This window comes from Planococcus citri, chromosome 1 (genome assembly GCF_950023065.1).
Source record: "Planococcus citri chromosome 1, ihPlaCitr1.1, whole genome shotgun sequence".
NCBI classification, from domain to species: domain Eukaryota; kingdom Metazoa; phylum Arthropoda; class Insecta; order Hemiptera; family Pseudococcidae; genus Planococcus; species Planococcus citri.
In genome coordinates, this window is record NC_088677.1 from 63,203,494 (window position 1) to 63,228,184 (window position 24,691).

Here is a 24,691-nt window from a genome sequence, read left to right on the forward strand (position 1 = left end):
TTCATCCTGTATAAAGGAAAATTTTCATTACATTTTGAAAAAAAAATGGCCAGAATATCCCAATATCTTGGTTGTTCTCAAAAAATGTTGGCTCTCCGGACGGTAAGAATCAAGTTATACCCAAAAATCCCAAAAGTTGGTTAAAAATATTTCCCGATTGTAGAAGGGAGGAATTAAAGTCTGGAAAATATTTCCAAATCTCGAGAATGGATTTTTTGAAATTGGGTAGGGTCCTGAAAAATTCTCAAAAAGTCGTGCAAAAAAACTTCATTTTACTTTGGAGATTTTTTTAGAAGCCTGTTGTTGAAAAAACAGAATATAATTGATGATGAAATTTGAACAATTTTTTTCTTATGGAAGGCCATGAAGGGAAAAGAAAAGTGAATTTTTATGAATTTCAGTCCAATTTTTATTCACGAATGATGAATAAAAATTCCAAAAAAAGTTGAATAGGGTTGGAAAGTGAACGTAACTTCAATTCTACCCTAACAAAGCATAAATTTCAAACGGCAAAGTATATTTTTCAATTTTTGAAGAATTTTTAAAAATTGAATCGAGCCAAAAATTCCAAAAAGTTGATAGTTTGCAGAATCGTTTTGAGAAGTTCTGGAGCCGTCAGCAGATTTTTGAAAGTTGGAAATTTCTACAAAATTTCCCTCAATGAAGTTGGATTGTGGAAAAGAGCATTTTTTAAGAACTGAAATTCCTCAAATAATACTGGAGGCTCCAGAATGACTTGAAACCCTCCTCCAATCAACTGAACGTGGTGAAATTAGGGTATAAAGAGGTTAGGTTAAATTTTGTAAGAATTATTTCAACTTTCAGAAATACTGGAGGCTCTAAAACTGTTCAAAACAGTTCGAAACTGTTTCCAATCGATTCTGTGGGTCGAAAATGAAATACGTATACTCGTACATGCAAAATTTCAGCTTTCCAGATCACTTTGGTAACATTTTGATTTTTTGACTTTCAGCACAAATTTTATTTTCAAAAATTCACCAAAAATTGAAAAATGCACTTACGAGCACCTTGTTCATTTTAAAAAGTTATGCCAGAAATCGTATACAAAAATTTTATTTTCGAAAATTTCAATCATTTCTTCTTCATTTTCTCAGAATTTTTAATCATATTGTGGAGTGGAGGGGGAGACGTGTGAGTAGCTTCAGAAAAATACCTACCCCATGCAAAACATTTTCGTATCTTCTATCTCGATGAATATTTTTAGCGAGAATTACCATTTTGGAGTAGCAGGTCATGTTGAAAAGCTCAAAAACTCCATGTTTTTCGGGCATTTCGTTGTACAGTTCGTTTTGTTTGCCTTGAAAAGTTACGCCTTATAAAATCGATATTATAAATATTTGGTTTTGTGAAATTTGCAAAACCATGACCTCTTGAAGTTTGAAAATAGTTGGAAATAAAATGTTTGTTTATCTAAAATATTTCCCCAGGACACCCTGTATAATATACGAGTGACTCGAGATACGAAGTATGTATATTATTGACGAAATACTTGTGAAGTTATTACGTGAAACACGTGTTGGATTGGAATGCAGATTAGCATCACGATGAATAAGACGAACATAAAGGTTGCCATGTTTTATGGATTTAAACCAGAGCAAAGTACATATACGATGGCTGGAGTGAAAAAAAAGGGTTGATTGGCAATGTTTACTTTCGAAACGTATATAAACGTTCGAGTTATGATTTCGAGGTACGTGATGGTGGTTGTTTTGTCTACTGCTGCGGCTGGAGCTTATTAAGGGAATTTTTGCCAAAAGAGTGGCCATTAAATGTCTTCAACACCTGTCTGGGTGTATTTGTGTTGTTATGGACGACGACGTGGGGCGATGATGGTATTTTGCTATGACAGATTTCGTTGTTGTTGTTGTTTTTTTTCACCTATAAACATCATCGGCACAGTTGAAGAAACGTATACGAGATATATGTAGTTTTCTGTGCGAGTACGTGTTTGTTGTGTATAAATAGGATTTTTAGCAATGCGTGGGTTTGTTGAGAAAACAAACGCTAAAGCTTATATGGAGTTCTTTTGTGAAAAATATTCTCTCGGGCAGTATATACCTCGTAGAGATATTAAAGTATTGTACCTCGTTCTCTTACTAGAAGAGGCGAACAAACGATTTAAATATCACCGCAGCCGCACACCGGATACAGGCAGCTCTCATTTCTTAAACGACGCTCAGGCTGAGCATTTTTGACACTGGCAGTGGCTGAGGCAATAGTGGTGGTGGCGCGATAACCCCGCATTTATTGCGTTTCATTGTTATCCGAAATACGAGCATTGAAAGAGTGGTTTTTATTGAAGAACAGATTTTTATACCTCGTACGTATTATTTGTCGTCGTACGTACTTGATTCAGCAGCCGGCAAATGTGCTGGTGTACTCTCGATCGAATATCGTACTCCGTACTCGTAAAAATGGGGATGAATGGGGATGGTGGTGGCCGCTGCACCGCGCCCAGAGAACAATGCACGATATAAGGGAAGTTACAAGTTGGGAATTTATAACCGAGTTTTATTTACGATGAAATTTGTATTACTGTAAAGTCGCAATTCTACTTGGCCCGACGCGACCCAGGCTACGTTGTGTATGGTTGGGTGATTTATCGTCGTCGAGTTGTGGTAGGCTGGTTTTATTTAGAAGAGGTGATTCGATCAATGCCCTTAATTAGACGATGCGATTGATACGATTTTTTAATCAACTGCTGTGATAAATACATACAATAAGAATTTAGCAGGGGTTCATCTGACATACGAGTATATGAGGCAGTTATCCGAGAATTGGCATTGTCATGCTTGGTGGACGATTCTAGTAGCTGCAGGTTTTCTTCTTTTTTTTTTTTGTCAAAAAAAAATGACTTGCCAGCTGTTCACTTGGAAAAAAACGTATCAATTTTCACAAAAATGGTAGTCATTTTATCCTCCCTTCGATTAGGTTTTCTTTTTTCCACCTTTTTCGTGAAAAGGTTAGTTTGATTACAATCTACGTATACTTTAAATTTCTCCCGCTGTCAGATAAACTCTCCAACTACTCTAGGATTTACGAAAAAAAAAGTCGGAGAAATGAAAAGGGAACCCTTTATCAAGTTGCAATTATCGCCCTCCTGGTGTCACAAAACGTGATTTTTCACCGAAAAGTGCATCGTATAGGAGAGATACTATTTCTGGCTATTGCCTTTTTATACTGAAGGATGTATCTTAAGTAGCAGGATGACTGTCGATTCAGTCTCTAAAATCGTTTATTGTGCCCGTATCTCCTTAAATACGAGTACGTCTAAATACGTCTTGCTGAAGAAAATGTAACTTATAGTTTCATGTTCAGTTCTAAACGTTTGCAACTTCTCAATGACCGAAAAAGTTTTTAAAATCAGTTCCACTTGAAACAATAATATCTTTCGTTGGAAAACTTTTCGAAAACAGGTGATTCGTCGTAAAAATGAATATTGACGTGTTTTAAGTCTGTGGAATGAAGTATGCGATGGAAGCAATTTTGTGTAGGGGTTCTCAAAAATAGCCATAACTTTATGTGGATATTAAGTAATATCAGTTCCAAAGTCAGACTGTATGAAAAAGTGATCAACTCAGAATATTTTTGTGAATCTTCCTCCCCCTCTCCCTCTCCCTCTCCCTCTCCGAAAAAATAGATACATTCATATTCCATATTTAATTTTGTTCTTCGGTATAATACTCGTATATGAGGAGGTTTTTATGTTTTACACCTTATTTATTGTAATTAGCAATATTAAGTAAAATATTAACAATTGATTTTCATTTTTTGTTTCAGGTGAGTACCGAATTTTCACTGCAAGAATTAAAGAACCCCTGTTACCTAAATATCTATATTCGAAATAAGTGAGTTATTTTTATGATTTCAAGATAACATTTTAGTTTGTCGATGAGAGGTACATACATGGAATTTTTACTCTTTTTTTTCAATTTTTTGCTCTCCTGAACGCTGAAATTGAAAAAAAAACGGTCACTTTTTAGGAAGAAAATGCCACTTTTTTTCTGAATATTGCTATAAAATTTTTTAGAAAAATGTAAATACGATGCCTGATGATTTTATGAAAAATTTTGTGAGAATTATGGTTTCCAAAAATTTGTTGGAAGCTCCCTAACCACACAGAACGATTCAAACCGTTTTCAATAGATTTTTAGGGTTAAAAATCGAGTAAATATGAGCAAAATTTCAGCTTTTTAGCTTCATTGTGTGAAATTTTCCGAGTGTTGTAGTTTTCAAAAAATTTGCTGGAGGCTCCATAACTACTTAGAACGGCTTCCAATCGATTTAGAGGGTCAAAAATACAGTTTTTGTTGAATTTTAGCATTCTGTATAGCTCAATTTAGTAAATATTTTTTGCATTTGGCCGAAATTTTGATTTTTTTTTAAAGGCCTTCAAAATTAGAAAAATAAACTTCAGTACCATGGAATTTTGTCTAGGAGGCTATTTTTGAATGTTTTTGTGTCGGTTTCAGCATTCGTGTTGTCAGAAGAAACTGCAATATTTTTTCGAGGGAGGGAAGGGGAAGATGAAACCAGAAAATTGGAATGAAAAATTATTAAATAATAGTCGAGAAATTCAATTTTGTAAATTCGGTGTAATTCCTGTTCAGTTTCTTGTCATTACAACTCACTTGTCAATTTCGCACTTTTTTCCATAGCATGTTTGGCCAGGCTCTTCATTTTCAAAAAATAAAAATTTTCAAAGACTTTAAAACGTAATAAATAACCAATTTTGAGTACCTTTCGGAGCCTGGTTTTAAAAAAATAGCAAAAGTAGTTAATTTAGTTCAACAGTAATTTTTGTCACTTGGCGTTAATAAAGCTTTAGGAGTTCGTTTCTGCAGAATCTATTTTTTTTCTTTCGTGAGGTTTTTTTAGTCCAGTTTTTGGTGCTATGATACTTATTTTCAAAATTTTTAGGTCACTCAAGTCACCCTCCGCTCTCCCAGCTCGTTTCAATGCCACAATTGGAATTCACCTCAATTTATTAATATAGAAAAATACATCAATTCTAAATGGAATGATTTTGCTACTAGAGACGATAAAATTCAAACTTTCAAGTCGAGAGCTAAGTATATTAACCCCCTCCCCCAACCCTACCTGGCTTTATAAATTCCTACCCAGCGGAAGTTTTTGGATTAGGTAGGTATTTGGCGATTTGAGATGTGGAAAATTGAAAAAATTGCTCTGGAAAAACTAAATAAAATCAACGATAATAATTTCACTCAAAGATTGGACCCTGGAAGAAAAGAAAATTTGTCAAACAGAAGTTCAAAAAAAATCCAAATTCGACCTTTTGAAATGAAAATTTTGAAGCTCGAAATCAGCGTACTTTTCAATTTCAATTTCTGATGAAATTTTCTCCAAATAATTTCCTCATTTTTTATCCTTTTATAGAAAAAAAAAAAAAAAAAATGGAACACTCAGGTGTTTTCCTTTTGTTCCTAATACGTCAGCAGGGTGTTGAAATAAACGAAAAAGAATACGAGAAACACGATAGCGGATAATTTTATACAAACACATTTAAACCCCTGTCACCTTTATAAGCGTTTGACCTTAATGACATTTAAGGTGATCGTTGACCCAACACATCTTAATCCGGAATGCTTACGTGTGACTGAGGCAACGCAGCATAGTGTAAGTACGACTACAACGACGACGACGACGTAAAGTTCATCAAACATCGCTTTTGCTATCGTAGCATATAGAAGTTAATTAGAAAATAACAATTTCGTCGTTGTACAAGCAGCCGATTATCAACAAGCTTTTCGCATAAGGAAGAGTGGCGCTGGCTCGGGCGCGGGTGTCGCGTCAGGACGACGCGAGAGCTTTTACGAATTTATGCAAATCTTCAAATTCCTACCAGCAAACGTAAATAACGACCGTTTTAAGCCTTTAAGTAATGACAAATTACAAAATAAACGTGAACTCTGAACTTGTTAACCTGCTATAGCATTTAACCGTGTACAACTCGTTTTCGAGTATTCTATCATAGGTATAGGCTGGTAGGTATTCTTTTCAGTTTCAGCGAAATCTGTCTACGTATAAAATGCTTTAATAGAAGAAGACGACGACGACGAGGCACCTTTAAAACAATACATACTCTTTCTGCACCGACGACTCGCGACGCGATAAGAATACGTAAAACGTTCGGTAAAAATTTGACTCAGCTCCGGTGCGAGAGCTCTCTCGTATTAAATATTAATCCGCGAATAGTCATTTTCATTTCAAAAGCCATCAGTTGACATTCTCACTCTATATATATACGTACAATACCTGCACGCATCGTTCAAAATTTCAACACCACTGCGCCTATATTACGTACAAATGTTTCCTTTTGCTTGCCTTTCCTGTGTACTCTTGTGCCTTTTTATCTCTAAAGTCTCGAGTCTCTGTATAGCTTGAAGCTCGATGCTCGAGAGCTCGCCTAGATACATAATTCAATTTCCACGCGTATATTGAAATCGAAATATCTTCAGCACCGTGATACCGCCTCCCCCCCTCTTCACCGCCACCACACCCCGCGACGTCAATTAAACAACACGCAAATTTGCTACACTCTTGGGAGTAGTATCTTCGAACATCCTTTAATTACCTTATTTCCGTTACGATTTTCTTCTTATATATATACGTAGTTATACCGATGCCGATGCCATGTACTATTTCAATATCGATCAAAATTATACGTACCCCGCTCCTCTCCTCGAACCCATCTGCCATCTCGGCTTCTGCCTTACGCAGCCTCTAACAAAACTCACGCTCGTAAATTGCCGCTACCCAATCAAGCGATAACTTCGATTCGGCGTAATTTATTACAACGAATAAGTTTAAAAAGCACTCAAAAGAAACCCCCGAGCAAAAGGACTATTTTGTAATTATTCGCATGACCTGTTTTCTTACTACCGCCACGTTATAAGGCCTTTTAATAATGGACCTATTAAATGCGGTTAAGCTGTATGTATACGCGCCTTACACTAGCACACGTAGTACTTGAAGAAGAAGAAAAAAATACCTATAAAATAACCCGAACCCGGCTCGTAGTTGTGGCTAAGTCGTTCGTATAGTAGTACTATAAGGGTACTTTGATATTCTATTTATCGATAACCTTCATTCGGTTACTAAATTTCTCACGTTATATACGTAGTTTTTCTTTCCTTATTTTTTAAACCTTTTTCCTCTTTTTTTAGTTTGAGAAAATATACTAAAAAGGAAGTCCGCTTCTTGAACCAGGAAAGCGAGAGTGAGAAGGGTATAGAATGAACATTTACTCTTCGTTAACCTACTCGTATACGAAATGAGAATATGTGATTGGTACGTTTTATGTGCCACTAAAGCTACAATTTATGATTTGAAAATTCCTACAGTGATGTTTGAAAGTTGAAGGTAAATTCTAAAAGGGGTAGGTTGAAAATGATGCAGAGAATTAGGAGAAAAATTTAAGAGAACCTAATTCAATAATCAATCGTTTGATTGAACTTTTTTTTTGCGGAGAGAAACGAATGCTGAATTTACAATCAAATTATGGAGTTTCACAACATCTCATAAAATTTTGAGCACACATGAATGACTCCTCTCTCCCACTCTCCTCCCTCCCGAACGTTTTAAACTGGCACTCGACGATTTGCGCGAAATGCAGCTAGATCGATAGAGCATGCCCTGAAACCCTCGAAACCTAAATTTTAGACGCTGATTCCCATTTTTGGATTTTTAGCAAATTTTTTCAAATTAAAAAAATTTAAAAGATCTATTTTTGTGCCAGGGATTGTACTCGGTTACTTTCTAAGTAACCAAGTTACTAAAGTTACTAATAGTAACTTTTGGTTACTTTCTAAAAATTTTGGTTACTAAAAGTTACTTTTTCCGAGTTTTTTCACAAATATCCTTTTTTTCTTCAAAATTTTACCCAGAACTCTTTTTCTTTTCATAAAAAATGATGTTGTTTTACCTCTCAGGAATTGTGAATTTTCGAAAGCTTTTGCCCTCACTTCGCTCGGGCTTTTCTTCATATTTCTATAAATATATGCATAATAATTTCCTGAAAAATTAAAAATTTTGAAAGCCAAGAAAATCAACTTTTTACTTACATCATCAGGAATGACGTTGTTTTACGTCTCATATTATCAATTTTCGTAGCTTTCGCCCTCGCTTCGCTCGGGCTTTTACTCATATTTTAAAAATAACAAATAGGTACCTAGGTATATGTAATTTTCTTAAAACTTTTAAAATTTGAAGTTTTTGAAGCCACGAAAATCAACTTCTTGCTTAAAAAATGAGGTTGTTTTATGTTTCGAATCATAAATTTTTCGCAGCTTTCGCCCTCGCTTTGCTCGGGCAGATATAAATTCTGCTGCTACAATTTTCAAACATTTCCTAAAATGGAAAAATCAACTCGACAAATTCCAAAAACATAATCTCATCAATATCTGACCAATTATTTGAAAAAATCTTGTTGTTGGGTGGGGGGGATGTGGTGGTAGAGTAAAAGTTGGGAGAATTTCAGTCTCCCCCCCCCCCCCCTCCAACACATCGCTTCATCACACCTCTGAAAATAAAATGTAGTAGTTTTGTATGGATCAGAGTTTTTCGGTCACTTCACCTCTATTTTTTGCATTGAAAATTTTTTTGGTCACTTTTTTGGTTACTTTTTGGTTACTTTTTCCTTTTTTGGTTACTAAAGTTACTTTTTTTGAGAAAAATTTGAGTACAATCCCTGTTGTGCCAATTTTTTGACGTTTATTTGACCAAGAAGTGGTAAGGGAGGGGAGTCGACGATTTTTTTGAAATTTTTCCTATGGAAAGACCTTCCTAAGGGATGACCAATGACGCAAATCGCAGCCCTCTAGCCCTTTTTTAGAGGCTACGAGGGGGTGTCAAAGTTTTCAGTGAACTTGAAATATCATCCATTTCAGAAGTGGATTACTCGATATCCGCGATACCTACCAAACTGGAATTTTTTCCAATAGTTAAGGGTTTCAAAAGGCTTTTTGGTGGTGTCATAAAAATCAGTGTTGCCACTTTTTTTCGTTGTAGTTTTCGTATCGTTCCAACTCTCAAAAATTCTGAAAAAAATATGGACAACTTTTCATGCTGAATAACATATTGGGATGGCGTTATTTCGTAAAGTCGATTTAAAAAATTGAAAGTTTGCGAAAAAAATTGGTGAAGTTGGCCCATGACCTCAATTTTTACGTATCCGTTGAAAAAGTTGAAAAGCCTATTTCACTCAATGAAATAAACTCATCTAAAAAAACTCAAAATTCGAAAAAATTCAATTTTCAATTCCAAACGTCAAAAAAAGTTTAAATTAATTCAGTTGTCTTATTTTGACCTCTTTCTGACGTATTTCATGAAAATTTGATAAAAATTACACTCATAGCAAAAAAATTAAAATTGGTCTTCTTTCCCTTCTTAAAAAATCATAAATATTCAAAAAATGTACCTACTGGTAAAATCCTGTTTTTTCATTTTGAAATTCTGTTAGACACCTTGCCCCCCCCCAGGCGCGGACTGGCCCTACCGGGATACCGGGAGTTTCCCGGTGGGCCCCTCCAAAAAAATGGGCCCTTCCAAAAAAATGGGCCCTTAGTATAGATGACGGGCCCTTTGGTGAAAGAAAGGCCCTTTCATATTTTGAAATTAGTTTATCTACTTTAAATGTGAGGATCAAAATCACTACTGTCTATAGCGATTAATTTGTAATTTACCTATATCTAAAACAACGCGGCCCGAACGTGTTGACACGCGACCCACTGTGGTTTCGTCGATTTAATATTGTTATGTGACGCTGAGGCCTGAGCGTGCTGACGGTACTAGGGGTGGTTTCGTGATAAACTCGTGGCAGGTGAGAGCGATCTCGGGCCTTTGGGCCCGCGAGAATAATCTCTGGTCCTGGGCCCCATGAGAGTAGCCTCGGGCCTGTACGCTTCGCAAGAGTAATCTCAGGCCCTTGTGCCCTGCGAGAGTAACATCAGTGCTCGGGCCTTTACACCTCGTGAGAGTAATTTCAAGCCCCTGGGCAACGCGAGATTGATCTGGGGTCCTTGGGGCCTGCAACAGTGAGAGGCCCAGAGCGAAAATCTCTATGGGCTCGTTTCAAAAGAAAAATCTTGATGTGCTAATTGTAAGCAGCAATGGGACAATTCGAATCGCGGGGCTGAATCGGGGGAGCGTCGCAATTCACCGATTTTTTTCTCTTTCAGTAGCATTTTTGTGATACATAGATAAGTATAAAATAAATGTTTTCATCAATTTTTCTTACCTCTGTTCCTCTTGAAAATAGAAAACACTAATTTTCAGCTATACTACAGCCATCAAAGTCGACTGCACGTAGATTTCAAGTTCAAGTCGCTTCGTAGCCTCCAGCGACTTTTTGAAAATTGTTAGAGCCTTCAGCAGATTTTTGAAACATGAAATTGGTGCTGAAGAAATTGTAGATCGGTTATGTCAAAACAGTGATGAATTCAGGGACGAAGCGAAGGGGGGCTAGGGAGGCAGCCTGCCCCCCCCCCCCGTGTTCCGCGAAAGTTGGGAAAAGTTGGAAAATTGTGAGAAGTACAAGAAAGTTGGGAAAATATAAAAATTCCGACAATAATTATTTTAGTTTTGGAGTTTTCAAATGTTGAAATTTTTTACAATCATCAAAGTTAAAACGTTCCCAACTTTTGAAGCCAACCCAGTTTCTAAATCTATGATTGTCCCAACTAAAATTCACATTTTTTTCAAAAATGTTTGCCCTCGCTTTGCTCGGGCAAAATTGTTGTGCCTTTTTACGTCAACATTACAATTGTTTTGCTTCTTGAAATTACAAATTTTGAAAATCTTTTACATACCCTCGCTTCGCTCGGGCCAATTTATTTTTTTTTTCAAGCTTGAAAATTTCAAGAAACTATTGATAAATTTCTTAAAAAGTTGAGATCAAAAAAACAGAATTTTTTCATGAAATTTGATATTGCTCTACTTTTTGAATTACAATTTTTCCAAAGCTTTTAGCCTCGATTCTCTCGACCCAATTTGATTCTCTTCTACCTACTAAGTTACAATTTCAAGAAACGTATGATTGAATTTGAAAAATATTGATACCAGAAAAACTGGATTTTTTAAATTAAAATTGATGTTCTACTTTTCCATTTCAAGTCACATATTTTCCAAAACTTTTGCCATTGCTTCACTCGGGCCAATTTAGTTCTTTTTTTCACTCTGAAGAATTTTACAAAACCACTGATAAAATTAAAAGAAAGTTGAGATCAGAAAAACCGAATTCTTACATTAAAATTGATATTATTCTACTTTGCGAACTACAAACTTTTCAAAGCTTTCGGCCTCGCTTCGCTCGGCCCAAATTGGTTCTCATCTGCAAAGTTACAATATTTTAAAAAATCTATGATTGAATTTGAAAAATGTTGAGATTAGAAAAACCGAATTAATTGGTGTTATTCTACTTTTTGAATCATACATTTTCCAAAACTTTTGCCCTCGCTTCGCTCGGGCCATTCAAAATACTGCTTTGAAAAATTTTAAGAAAGGTAGAGTGGGGTAATTGCAAAATTGTGACCTCATGCAAAAAAATATCAATTTTCTGGTTGTGCCAACTAAGGGGCGTCGAAGCAACAACCTTCACCGACCTATTCACCTGGTCACAACTTGCAGGGTTCAACTTGTCGCTCCGTAGCAAACACTATTGTCAAAGCATGTTGAAACCACTCATAAGTAAAGTGAGAGGTGTTTTTTTTAAAAATGCATGTAAAATAGAAAAAACTGTCGATTTATCTGGAATTTTCACGATTAGGGTCATGAAGGATTGAAATTTAAGGTAGGATATCGCAATTTGAAATTTTGTTTTTATTTTGGCCGTAAATCGCGTTTTTGCAATCACCCCCAAAAAAATCGACTCCGGGTAATTGCAAAAACAATTTTTTTTTTCATTTTTGCACTTACCACAAATATTTTTTTGCCCTAAATAACTTGAAAATGGTTCGAAATTACAAAAAAAAATAAACCTCCACGGTCACATGATCAGTTACACGTTAGAGAAATGATTAACAGTTTTACTGAATTTTAAAATTATTGCTCCTTTTTAATGTTTTACTAATATATTTGACGAAAAAGGTATTTCTATGACGAGTTTTTTACATAAAAAACATCAGAAATGATCAATAGTTGATTTTTTGTTCGTTTTAGCGAGTTTAGAAAAAAATAATTTTTCAACATTTTTTCACTCCCCTAAAAATTTGTTTGGGAAGTGGAAAAGTTTTCGAATTTTTTACCGAATCAAGACCACGAATACATCAAAAGTTAGCAAATGACACGTAGAATACACTGAGTGTGTTGAAAATGCAAAAAAATATAAAAATAAAAAAAATATCGCCCACTTTTGCATTTACCCCAACATGGGGTAAATGCAAAAGTCGATTTTCAAATTTTCAAATTGCAATTTTCTCCACGATTTGTGGACTAAATTGTACCAAAATTTTACCATTGATAGAGAAGCCCCTGAAGTATAAGTGGTACAGATTTTAGCTTCATCCATGCAATAAGTCTTCTCACAGCGCCCTCTCAAAGTGTCACTAATCAAAAAGTGCTTTGCAATTATCCCACTCTACCTAATATGAAAATTAAACAGAAAAATTCCGAAGTACTCATAATATTCAAAGCTTATAAAAAATGCAAATTTTTCATTTCTTTCGGAACAGAACCACTTGCTTTTCAAAATTTTTTAATATCAGAGTGTTCACCACGTTAAAATTTTGATTATAGTCGGCAAAGTGACAATTTTTTGGCTACAAAATGTCGTGTTACAATTCCCTCACTACTTGTAACTGAAATACCCTCTTTTTTCATCCAACTTGGGAATTTTCAGTCGAATAAGTTGGGAATTTTCAGTCAAATTAGTTGGGAATCTTAGATCTTTGCCCCCCCCCCAGCAAAACCACTTCGCTACGTCCCTGGATGAATTCGCACGAATTTTAGTATTATAATAATCATAGTACTTACGTTAGTATTGAGTGTTATTCAAATTATTTTATTTTTTATTTTATTTTTTTAAATACCTACAGAACAAACACGTTTTTTGTTGTTATTTTATTATGAAAAGCGCAATTTATCTAGAATCAAATTTTTGACATTTTTTCACCTAATATGTACGTCTACATACGGCCACACAACATTAATTAAAAAAACGGACCCTCAATTCTGGATTGGGCCCTAATTTTCATGATTTCCCGGTAGGCCTTTTTGACCCAGTCCGCGCCTGGCCCCCCCCCCTAAAATAACTAAAAATGAACTTTAGATTTTTATAATTCTCAGTAAAACACAATTTGAAATTTCTGGAGAAAATTGAAAACTCGTTGGAGGCTTCAGGGTGGCCTAAAAGTGCTGGTTTCCAAGTCGGAGATTAAACTGAAGTAATTCTTAAACTAGTTTGCTTTCCTAGGAGAAACTTGCAATTTTTGATACATTTCGTAAAATTTCTACAAAGTGTTGAAATTTTTTTTTGGGGGGGGAGGGGGTCATATTACTTTACCTTTCCAAATTTTCAAAACTTTTTTATGCAATTATTGGAACTTTTAGTATGTTGTTAACGTTTAGTAGACCATTAAGCACCGATATTCGTAAACGAAATCTCAACTGCAGCCATTTTTTCCTGGGTTAGGTCAGAAATCGAGCTTGTTTGATTGGGCTATTGTAAGAAAAATTTAATTTTTTTAAAACTAACCAATTTTCTCAGTAATAAAACGTGACTAACCACTACGGACGTAGCTTGAAATTTGAATCGTGCTACTTTTACGTAAGGTATCAAAATTCAAAATAAAATCCGCACCTCGCAAATTACCACGAAGAAAGAATAAAATTGCAGATAACCTGTTAACGTCGAGTTAGAGAGTATAACGACGATACGATATGCAGACTCGACGCTTGTCATGACCCTGCGCTAGGCGACCAAGATCGGTCGTTTGAAATACGTGATTGATTTGCTGTTTTGCGTAGCTCGCTACATTGACTGTGCAGCTTATTTATACACAATACGAATACATTCGACACTCGCACGTCATTGTGTCGCGGGTGCTATCCATCATTTAGTTGTTGTTTTTTTTTCCTCGATCGGAGAGAATTCTCTTCGGAATAGCTCTATTATTTCGTTCGTACATCCTTTCCACTTTTAATTTCTATGCCGACTTTGATCATAAATCAGTCAAAGAAGCAGTTCATTATAAATATACCAACCCCGATCACGAGTTTTTTCTCCATTTGTATCCCCTTTCCGCCTGATTGTGAAGAAAAAAAACTCACGTAAAGGTGTGCGAGAAAAGGTCACACTGTATACCTAGGCCGGAGAAAGCTATTCGAATGAAAAGAAAACAATTTCAAAAGGGTTAACACATCGCCAGCGTCCATTCTATACGTATACGATCCTGCTGCTTTTTGGAATACTGTCAAAAACGCGATAACTTTATGGTAGTATTTTTTTTCCTTCTCAGCACAAGACCATGTGAATGGAGCGAGTGAGGTGTTGGAGGGTAAAAAAGGAGCGAAGCACGCGAGACCGACGACGAATGAATTTCTACATCCAAACTGTAGCTCTCTGGGTTTTTGGTACGCGTTCGAGTGTTAACCGTCCGCACCGCGCTATTTTAGCGGTTAATAACTGAAATAGCTTTATGGTCGGTTTGTTAATTTATTACACACGAGGCAAATGCGGTCTGTACTCATATCTGACCGGCTCGACCAAAAGCTGAATATTTCGCCCGGTTTGAAAATTGTTACGTCGGTCTTCGGATTGTTGTAGCCGTCTACGTGAATGCGAATTGCGAATATAACAAAAGAAAACTCTCACTTTTGGCATCCGCGCCAACGTCCTTCACCCTCCAATGAAAATCTAAAGGCTATTTTCCGTTTTTCAAATACCTACCATACCGTAGAGATGGGAAAATCGAAGCAAAAAAATATACAGAGCTTGATACGAATCATGTCAAAATATATACGTACACATTACAGGCCGGACGATGTTTGGAAAACGTGACAAAACGAGTTTCAAAAATTTCGCCTTGATTTTCCTATTTTCACCCATATTCTTACGTAGGTATATAATACTTCTTATAAAAATAAACATACTTGTTTTTTCGAACATTTTAAAAATATACTCGTATTGACGGAAAAAGCTCTATCAAGTTTTATTTACCGAAAAATAAATATAAATAAAAGCCTGTATATCCTACATACGCCTACGTAATGACACGTGAATAAATATCCGAAGCCAAAGGTCACAAGGTTGCTAGGTGTGTTGACTGAATAAAATTTTCTTCGTTTGGAAATTCAATATGCGGAAAATTGTGAAATATTTATGAAAGGAAACGCGTATGTAATCCGCCGTTAACGAAAACTTCTTCAGGTCTGTCGCTTTATGACGTATTTTGAAAATTTCGTTTGAAAATCAAAACCTTTTGAACAGAAGCATAGGGGTTTGGAAAATTTTCCATTACGGTTTTTCTTGCTTGGATGTGAACTAACCGAGGATGAGATAAATTTATGAAAATATTGAATCGAGATTAAAGCTTGTAAATTCAATTGCTGGGCTTGATACACTTCTTATTGTCCAGAATTTCTGGGATTTTTTTGTCTGTTCTTCTTTTGCAGTGAAAGAAAATGATTACTCGAACTGCCATTTTTTTGCTCTCAAGATATTTTCTAATGAGACTAAAATCTCCTACGAATGGAAAAATTATTGAGATGATTTTATTACTTGTTACTTGTTTGGAAATTTCGTCATTTTAAATCCTATTAAGTCTTGGTATCTGATAGTGATGCCTTGTGCTGCTTTTTGCCAAAATTTTCTCTTTTTTCCTCCTTTTAGAATTTTGATTTTTACCACTCTCCTCCTCTGTCTTCTAGATTAAAAAACGCCCTGCCAAACTCCTATTTGTGGTGCTGCTTTTTAGTGTTTTGTTTTTTGAAATTTACATTTTTTTTCTGTTCGATAATTATGAGAAAAGTTTTTACATATCTGGTTGAAAAGTCATTCTGAATAAGTTTTAAAAATTTGAGGACTATGAAAAGTGTCCGACTTCAACTTGAACTACACTGCTGTTTTTGGAAAAAGCATGATCTGAAACTCATGATCCAAATTTCTGCTGGTAAAATTATTAAGTTTTTGATTTTTGGCGAATTTTTCAGAAAATTTAAAATTGGCCAATTTTTGAGGTTTCTGGTTTTCTTTTTAAAAACGTTGGTATTCTATTAATAAGAATGATGGAAACCAGTCTTTAAACTCATATTCACTCCGCTAAACTGAATTTCGCCATTTTCGTCAATTCTAGAGCCCCTAACACGATTTTTAATTTTTTCAGTATCTTTGGATTTCTTTAGAAGACGTGGAAATCAAAGAGCTGCTGAAACTCGATTTTTAACTGCCCAAATTAAATTCCCTGTCTGCTGGAGATATCGAGAACTGCGCTGGAGGCTCCAAAATGGCCGAAAATGATGATGCTCGTTTGGGAGAGTTAATAGGGCTGACTTTCATATTTTTTCTAAATGAGTAGGTAGGTCAAAAAATAATACAACAACATTAATAGGAAAAAATTGTTAATTTTTGTCAGCTTAAATTTTGGTTATTGGGAGGGGGGGGGTTCAGATCATATTGTTTTCAAAAATTGCATTCCCATTCAAAGCGAATAAGGGATGCATCTAGAATGGTTCCCTTGTGAATTAAGTTACTACAAAATTAGCGGATCTCTGTTTTTAAATGCAACTAATTTTCTTAAGTGTTTTTTAGGGGGAGGAGGTGACCCATGCTCAGGGGCCTTTTTTGAAATTTTTTGAAAGACCAAATGAGCATTATCACCTCCAAAACCCCCAAAAAATTCCAAATACCTGTCATGTAATGAGTTTTAGAATTTTCGGAGGAAATTAGCTTGTTTTTTTGTTTCCCCCTCCTTTCGCTGTATTAGGTTCCGCTCAGCTATCATTAATCTATTTAATCTGAATATTTTCAACTTGAGAAATTCGATTGGTTTTTTTCTCACGATAACAGGTTGAAAATATTAAAAGTAGAACGACCGATATCAATCAGCGCGGATCGGTTTTTCTTTGCGAAATCAATAAAACACATTATCTTGCAAAAATCTTAATCCAAAAATATATTCGTTATATTTTGAGAAAATTAATAGAATATTTTTGAGATGGCGGTTTATTGCTTTGTTGATATTGATTTCAAATTTTATCAATTATATCTGTATCAATGCGAAGATAATTCTAAAAGATAACCACTTCCTGATTACTCTGCATAACGATGAGAAATGTTACATATATAGGTATAGGTGTACCAAAATACCTATGTATTGGTAATTAATTGGAAAATGCATAAAATTCTCGTAATTGAGGCTGAAGTTTATCATGACGAAATCAGCGAATTGAATTTCGTAAGTTGTAGTGGCAAAGTTAGTGGGTTATCAAAATTCCTAACTTAGAAATGGGCATTAAGATAATAAAAACGATTAAGTGATTGTGGGACACGGCAGTGGCAATGCATGGTACAGTCTTATCGATGACTGTAGCCGCCAAAAACACTCGGTTGGCTAACTGGTTAGGTATGTGTACAATACAAATACACATATAGGTACATTACGTAGACGTACGACGAATTGAACAACTTCGTTACAAGGTAACGATTTAATTTGAAATCATTTCTGAAGTCGTTCTCACCATTTTTCGCTCAGTGGTTTAATTAGCTCGACGCTAATTTAACTCGGTTAAATGGTGAAAGAATTTTAATTGAATGTATTCCAAAGGCACCGAACGAGAAAAGGGTGAAATTGCTATCGCTCTCGAGACATAGGTAATTAACAACGAAATCATATTATTTTTTCAACATTGTGCGCAATAATGATATGTATCGAACCAGTTCATCACACATGTTCAACCTACGTATCGGTTGCATTTTTAAAAACCCCCTCAAATTGGCGAATTTCTTCCAAGTATCGTGCTGCGTTCTCGAGTATATGTTTTTGCATATCAGGAAGAGATCGCGAAATTTTTCAACTTGTTTGACAAGTGAAAAATTTTCCTACTGGGAACACGCTTTGGCGCTTATCATAATTGCGACGACCACGATGAACTGACCTTGATCCAAGGCCGGCCATTTATCTTCTTTTTTTTATTTTGGTCAAATTGTTACTGTTTGAGTACGGTTTTTTCTGGGGAGGAGGGAACTTTTCGTGTACTGTGAGCTTATACTCCTGCCATGCCAGTGCCAAATACGAAACGAATGATTTTATTACCGATATACATTTTGTAATTGCGTAATAACTGATTTTATCTTACGAAGTATTTACGATGATTATATGATATATTTGCCAAATGTATATACTCGTATATGTTATACGACCAACGAGTGCATAAAATGTTAGATAATAATATCCACAAGTATCGTATACTCGCGTGAATTTACCACCTAAGTCCTCTCGTGTCTGTCCATATGTTCTGGTCTATGTTATTCTATCCTACATGTGGCAATACAACCGACCGTATTATCAGTACTCTTCATACTTATACGGATATTGAAATTTATTAATATATTTTTTGCAACTCGTATAAACGCATCGTGATTAGAAAACTGAATCAATTCCGTATCTTCTTCTTCTTCTTTTCTGGGCTGCCGACATAATTCGTGTCACGATTTCCATATTAATGCTCTCAATAAAAGATCTCTATTGTAGAAACTTCACTTCATGTCGACCAGCATAAGAAAATCGATCGGATTGCAATTCGGCCCGTTTGAAGATGAGGTATACAGGTAACCGGTTAGATAAGATTGTGACTGCGCGAGCATAGTTTATGCATAATGCGGTCGGTTTAACCAAATCTGCATTCGAAGGTACACCTGACGCTGACGAACCTTCTCTGAGATCAAGCGATTAATTCAACGAAGAAGACGACGACGACGTTACGGTTCGATGAGCAATGAGCGCTCTTTAAGGTATTTTTCTTTTGATCGATGGATTTAATTGCCCCTAGGTCTCGTCGCCTTTGAGAATTCTCAAGTCAAGTTGTTATCGTCTTGCTAGACCATGGTAATACTCGTACGTCTGTACGAATAATGCGGCTGATTAATTTGGCCAGAAATTAAATTAGTTGGTATGGGAGTGCGGAGTATGTGATATTGTGTGAAGTGTAATTAAGGTTACGTTGAGTCAAATGATTAATGAAAAAGGTCATCGAATAATTTATGATTTGGTTTCTACAATGTTCGAAATTATTGGCGCAGATTGCAAAGATTTTGAGAATGCATAATTTTTTTTTCGGACTGCATAATGCATAAGGTGTAGTTTTTTGTCATATTGGTGGATTGGAAGAAAGACGTGAAATTTATTAGATTATCAGGTTTTTGAGAAGAGGATTTGCCAATTTAGAAATTATGCGGTTATTTTAATTAATTTGTGCAAAATACTTTACCTATTTTTTTCCATTTATTTAAATTCTAATAAAAAATGTGGATCTGAGATGTATCAAAAAGATCAGGGGACTTTTCATCGTCTCGTTTCAAAGTTGATGAAATTAATTCATAATACTTAATCTTTCTTAAAGTGGAAATTGAAGCTAATAAAATTGCTCATTGAAGCAGAAAGTGAGGGAATTTGAACTTAGAATTGGAAAATCAGAATGTTTGTTGCCTGAATAGATTATTTGTCCTGATTTTTACTCGTGTGTTCTGCCATCTTACTTTCGTCTTGATTTTTTCGTCAAAATTGATGAAAAAAGGTCATCATGTTATTTGCCAAGTTTGTAAAGAAATCTGATGTTTGTCAAGAAACTGGTCAAAAAAGTCTTGTTTTTTGTAAAAACTGTCAAATAAGTTCTGCTTTGGTCTTTACTGAAAAAATCCATTTTTGCTAAAATTGTCAAAATAGCCCGTTTTTATGCGAAAAGTTGTCTAAAAATATCGTTTTTTGCCAAAATTGTCAAATAAGTCCTGCTTTGACTGAATTTGTCGAAAATAAGTAAGTCCTAATTATGCCAAAATTGTCAGAAAAATTCAGTCTTTGGCTTTGCTAAAGTTGTCAATTTATGGAGTTTTGTTTCTGTGAAAAATTGTCTAAGGAATCAATTTTTTACCAAAATTGTCAAATACATAAATTTGAGGTTTTCCAAAGTTGTCGATATAAAGTCCCATTCTTTCAAAAAATTGTCAAAAAGTCTTGACTTTTGTCGAAATTATTCAAAAAGGTTCTGCTTGTTCGCCAAAATTATCAAAAAGTTATATTTTTTTTGCGTTGATCAAGCTTTGTAATTTTCCATGTATTTTTTCTGATATTTTTTCTGTTTTTTTCTGGCCTATTTGAAAAAAAACCTCGTGGAAAAATTTTGACTCTAATAAATTTAGATCATCCTCTTCCTGAAATTGAAACAATATCCTGCCAAAATTCCTGCCTCAGGCGACCATTTTGTTTAAATTTTCACTGTTCACTTTTTTTTTACAATTTTGTGTCTGATTTTCAGTGATGAATTGAAAAAAATTCAAGAAAAACATCACGATCGTTTTGAAAAATTTGAAAAGATAAATGGAAAAATGAGCAGGGCTAATAATTACTTTTAAAATTGCTTCGAACGAATGTCCAGTTCAACGTCACTAAACCTTGAGTTAAATTGTCAGACAAAAACCACCCAACTTTCTGCGACAAATTAGTGTATGGGTTCTGCAAAATTATCCAGCCAGATGCGAATTTTTCCCCCAAACGCTCCAAGGTCTGTGTCTGTCTCGTAGTTTCGATTTCATTTTGAATCGAGGGAAGCAAAAAATGTGCAAAAAAATTATCCGCCGAAGCCTTTTAATTTATCAATGCGAGAACGAGACCTAAAAATGGCCTCTAAATATTTTTCCTCGCGTTAAACTACGAAACTCGAATGTTTTATAATTGAAAAATTACTACAGTCGACAGTTTTTACCTTAAACAAGGTGGGCGTAAACATTTACGAAGAGCAATGTTGCTGTACATATGAGTAAAGCTCTGTAATACCTACAATCGCAGATAAATTTCGTCGATTCGTTTGGCAGATTTACATAAATCGAATTCGATTCCATTAAGTATGTTGAGATTATTGTCGATGTTTAAGTATATAGGTAACTAGTAAAGAGAAAAATTAATGAAATAATAATCGTTAGCGAAGGTTTTCCAATTATTCATCCAATAAATGTAGGTAGTTCAAGTTCATACGTACGAGTATAGGTATCTTTAGAAGACTTAATATCTCTGCTGCCTGCTTTGAGGGTTTTCCGTTTTCCTATCTTTTTTTTTTGGTTGCGAAATCCGAAGGCTGTGATGTGTGTGGTGGTTGGATGCCAAAGACTCTGCATGTTTCGCGATTATTACGTATGCTGGATGTAAGATTAATTGATGCCATCTTTATTAGAAATTCTGGCGTAAATATCGGAAGAGAATTTATACCTTGTTTGGGAAAAGAGCAGAAACACGTAAAGCTCTAGCACTTGAGCTGTATACTACGTATTGATCGAAAGAGGCAAACTCATTTGCCAATTTGAACCGACCAGTATGTAATTTATAGCCGTTTAACGATTCTCTCTCTATACAAATGCACTTTAAAAGGTAATCAATGGCGTACGATTCGTGGGTGATAAATCAATTTAGAATAGAAAATACCGGAAGTAACACGTATTCACGGGGCCAAATATATGTACTGTAAAGTGCTTGGCCTGCTTGTCGTCGTGTATGGATTTTCACACTCGCACACTCCTCGAGTCCCAAGTTCGTGTTCGCGCATTTCAAATATGTAATTTAAATCTAGATAACGCGATTCTTATATACACGAAACATTTACCAGCGGTCCTGTTCTCGCAATTGCCTATATGTACGATGATTATAAAGTAATGTACGCGAGTACATTGGCCAATTGTATGGATTGTATAGGCTATAGTAGAGGTACACTACCCTGTCTATGCTGTTGTATAATGGGTACGCGTTTTTTATATATTATTTACGTGTATAGTACCTATACACTGTATGTTATGTACTTGCTGGTGTACGCATATTACGTGCAAATAACAGAGGTAGGAAAAAAACCCTAATTGAATAATTTTATTCCGCGAACTTTAACTATGTGCTTAGATTACAATCGTTGATATTGAAATAATATCCTACACCGGACGAGCCATTAAACCTGCAAAATCGCGTTAATAATTGATAAGAAAAGCAACATTTTAAAATACATTGCTCGGCCGGACGAGCGGGTTTTAATTATACGCAGGCATACTATACCTTTAACTACCCTATGTAAGTATTTAAAGGTGAGAAACACGATCCATTACAATATACCTGGTACTACGAAGTAATTGAGAGAAAAAATTCCTAAAAAAGTTTTTGTGGCTAAAAATTTGCAAAAACTGGTCGTTTAAATTCTATTTCTCGCCCTCTCTTACCCCTAAGGCCATCGGTATGAATTTCATTATAGAGTGTTGTACCCTGAGAGTCGAATAAAGCGTGTGGTGTTCGAAATAAGTTCATATTATATTAAACTTTGTGATTTTATATTTTAATAGAAGTGCAATGAACATTTTAATAATTGATTTTTATGTTTTGTTTCAGGTGAGTATCGAATTTTCATCTTGAGAATCAAAGAATGTCCGTAAGATACGTGAAATAAGTGAGTTATTTTCGTGATTTTATGGGAAAATTTTAGTTTCATGACGAGGAAATGTGTATTCTGGATCCATTGAAAAAATGTTCAGAAATACCTCAGCGAAATTTTATAGTTGCTGAAACCTATTTTCTTAATTTTTGAGAATTTTTGAAAATCAGTAAATTTTCATCAAATGGGAAAAATTGAAAATTTGTACCTGATCGAGCTAAAAAGCAGAAATTCTAGCTTTGGCTTTCGAAAATATCGTTAAAGGTTTCAAAGCTCGACTTGAAATTATCATTCAGATACTGAATTTCAGCTGTGCAGTTTCATTATATTCAGAATTTTGTGCAACTTTTCATTTCCAAAAATTTGCTGGGAAGTCCATAGCTGCTCAAAACGACTCGAAACTTCTTCCAATCGATTTTGGGGGGGGGAGATTAGTTTCGTACTAAATTTCAGCTCTCTAGTTTCATTCAGTAAAATTTTGTAAGAATTGTAATTTCCACAAATTTACTGGAGGCTCCAGAACTGCACAATGGGGGGGGGGTGTCAAAAGTAGGGTAAATTATAAATTTCAGCTCTTTAGCTCATTGAGCAAAATTTCGTGACAATTTTAATTTCCAAAAAAAAAATCTGGAGGCTCCAGAGCTACAAAAAATCACTTAAAACTGCTTCCAATCGGACAATCGCAGCTCTCCAGCTTAATTTGGTAACATTTTGTGAGAATTGTAGTTTTCAAAATGTTGCTGAGGCTTCAAAAGTACACGAAATAACTCAAACCCCGCTTTCAATCATATTTAAAAATAAAAAAATGGGGTTTATGAAATTACATCACTTTAGCATGATTAATCAAAGTTTCAAAGTTTATCAACTTTGGCTCAAATTTGATTTTTAAGAATTCTTCAAAGTTGATGAAATGTGACTCAGTGCCAAAAATTTTGCTTTGTTCCGTAATTTTAAATGCTCTTTTAATTCAGCTTTTTTTTTTGTATCCGAAATTTTTCTGCTAGTTTGGATGTCTCCGTTGTCAAAAAAATACCTGTTGATTGATTTTCCGACACGGGGGGGGGGAGGGCTGATACTGTGTTAACAATAATTTCAAAAATTCACACCTTTACTCCTTCTTCATTTTATGAACTGGAATCTAGTGAATATTTGAGAATTTTTGAGATATTTCTCACATCGCTGAAAGTTTCGAACGGTACGAAGAAGCCACATGCGTTGTACCATGGCTGGAGAATTTTGGAAGCAGTTTATTGGGGTGCATTCGCGAAGTGTGAGGATGTTTGAAAACGCCATCTCAGCTTAATTTGTTCATTATACAGGGTGTTCCAGAATAACCTTTCACATTTTGGTGAGCACTGATCTGCGTTCAAATGGTGTTAGGGGAATGGTAAAAGCGGTTCCAGGTAGCCAACACATGCCGAATTATGTTTCAGTATTAATTTTTTACCATGGAGAAGTGGACGGCTGTGCAGCGCGCTTTTATTGTAAAGGCCTTTTTCAAAAATAATGACTCTTACATTAGTGCAATTCGTGCCTTCCGCAAACATTTTAAACTTACCGGTAAAAGTGAAGTGCCATCGAGGCCAACAGTGAAATTATGGGTAAAAAACTTCGAGAAAACCGCTCATGCTTGTAAAAATAAGCCTACAGGTCGGAAAAGATCAGTAAGAACGCCAGAAACAACGGACCGAGTAAGGCATTCAGTACAGACTACCCCTACCACTTCAATACGTAAACGAGCGTTAAATTTAAAAATCAAACCAACTTCTCTGCAACGAATTTTATCTGAAGACCTCAGTTTCCATCCATATAAGATTTTAATCATTCAAAAGTTACAAAAAACTGATTTTGTGAGAAGAAAATCATTTGCCGAGGATATGCTTACAAGAATTGATACTGGTGAGATTCCATTGAACTCGTTACTCTTTACTGATGAAGCTCATTTTTATCTAAACGGTGATGTGAATAAACAAAATATGCGCTACTGGTCGACAGAGAATCCGATGATAATACACGAGAAACCTCTACACTCCGCTAA

The 24,691-nt window shown here is 35.2% G+C and overlaps 1 protein-coding gene across 8 annotated transcripts in view; it reads left to right on the forward strand.

The window, feature by feature from the left end:
* The window catches only part of LOC135833255 (leucine-rich repeat neuronal protein 1-like), a 579,754-nt gene that overhangs the window by 459,061 nt on the left and 96,002 nt on the right, over positions 1–24,691 (forward strand). For 2 of the 8 annotated variants that reach the window (XM_065346965.1, XM_065346967.1), the window contains one exon: positions 3,802–3,869. The exons of the other annotated variants lie outside the window; for them this stretch is intronic. The gene's annotated coding sequence lies outside the window, so the exon portion shown is untranslated. The remainder of the gene's footprint in view (positions 1–3,801; positions 3,870–24,691) is intronic. 8 annotated transcript variants of the gene reach the window in all.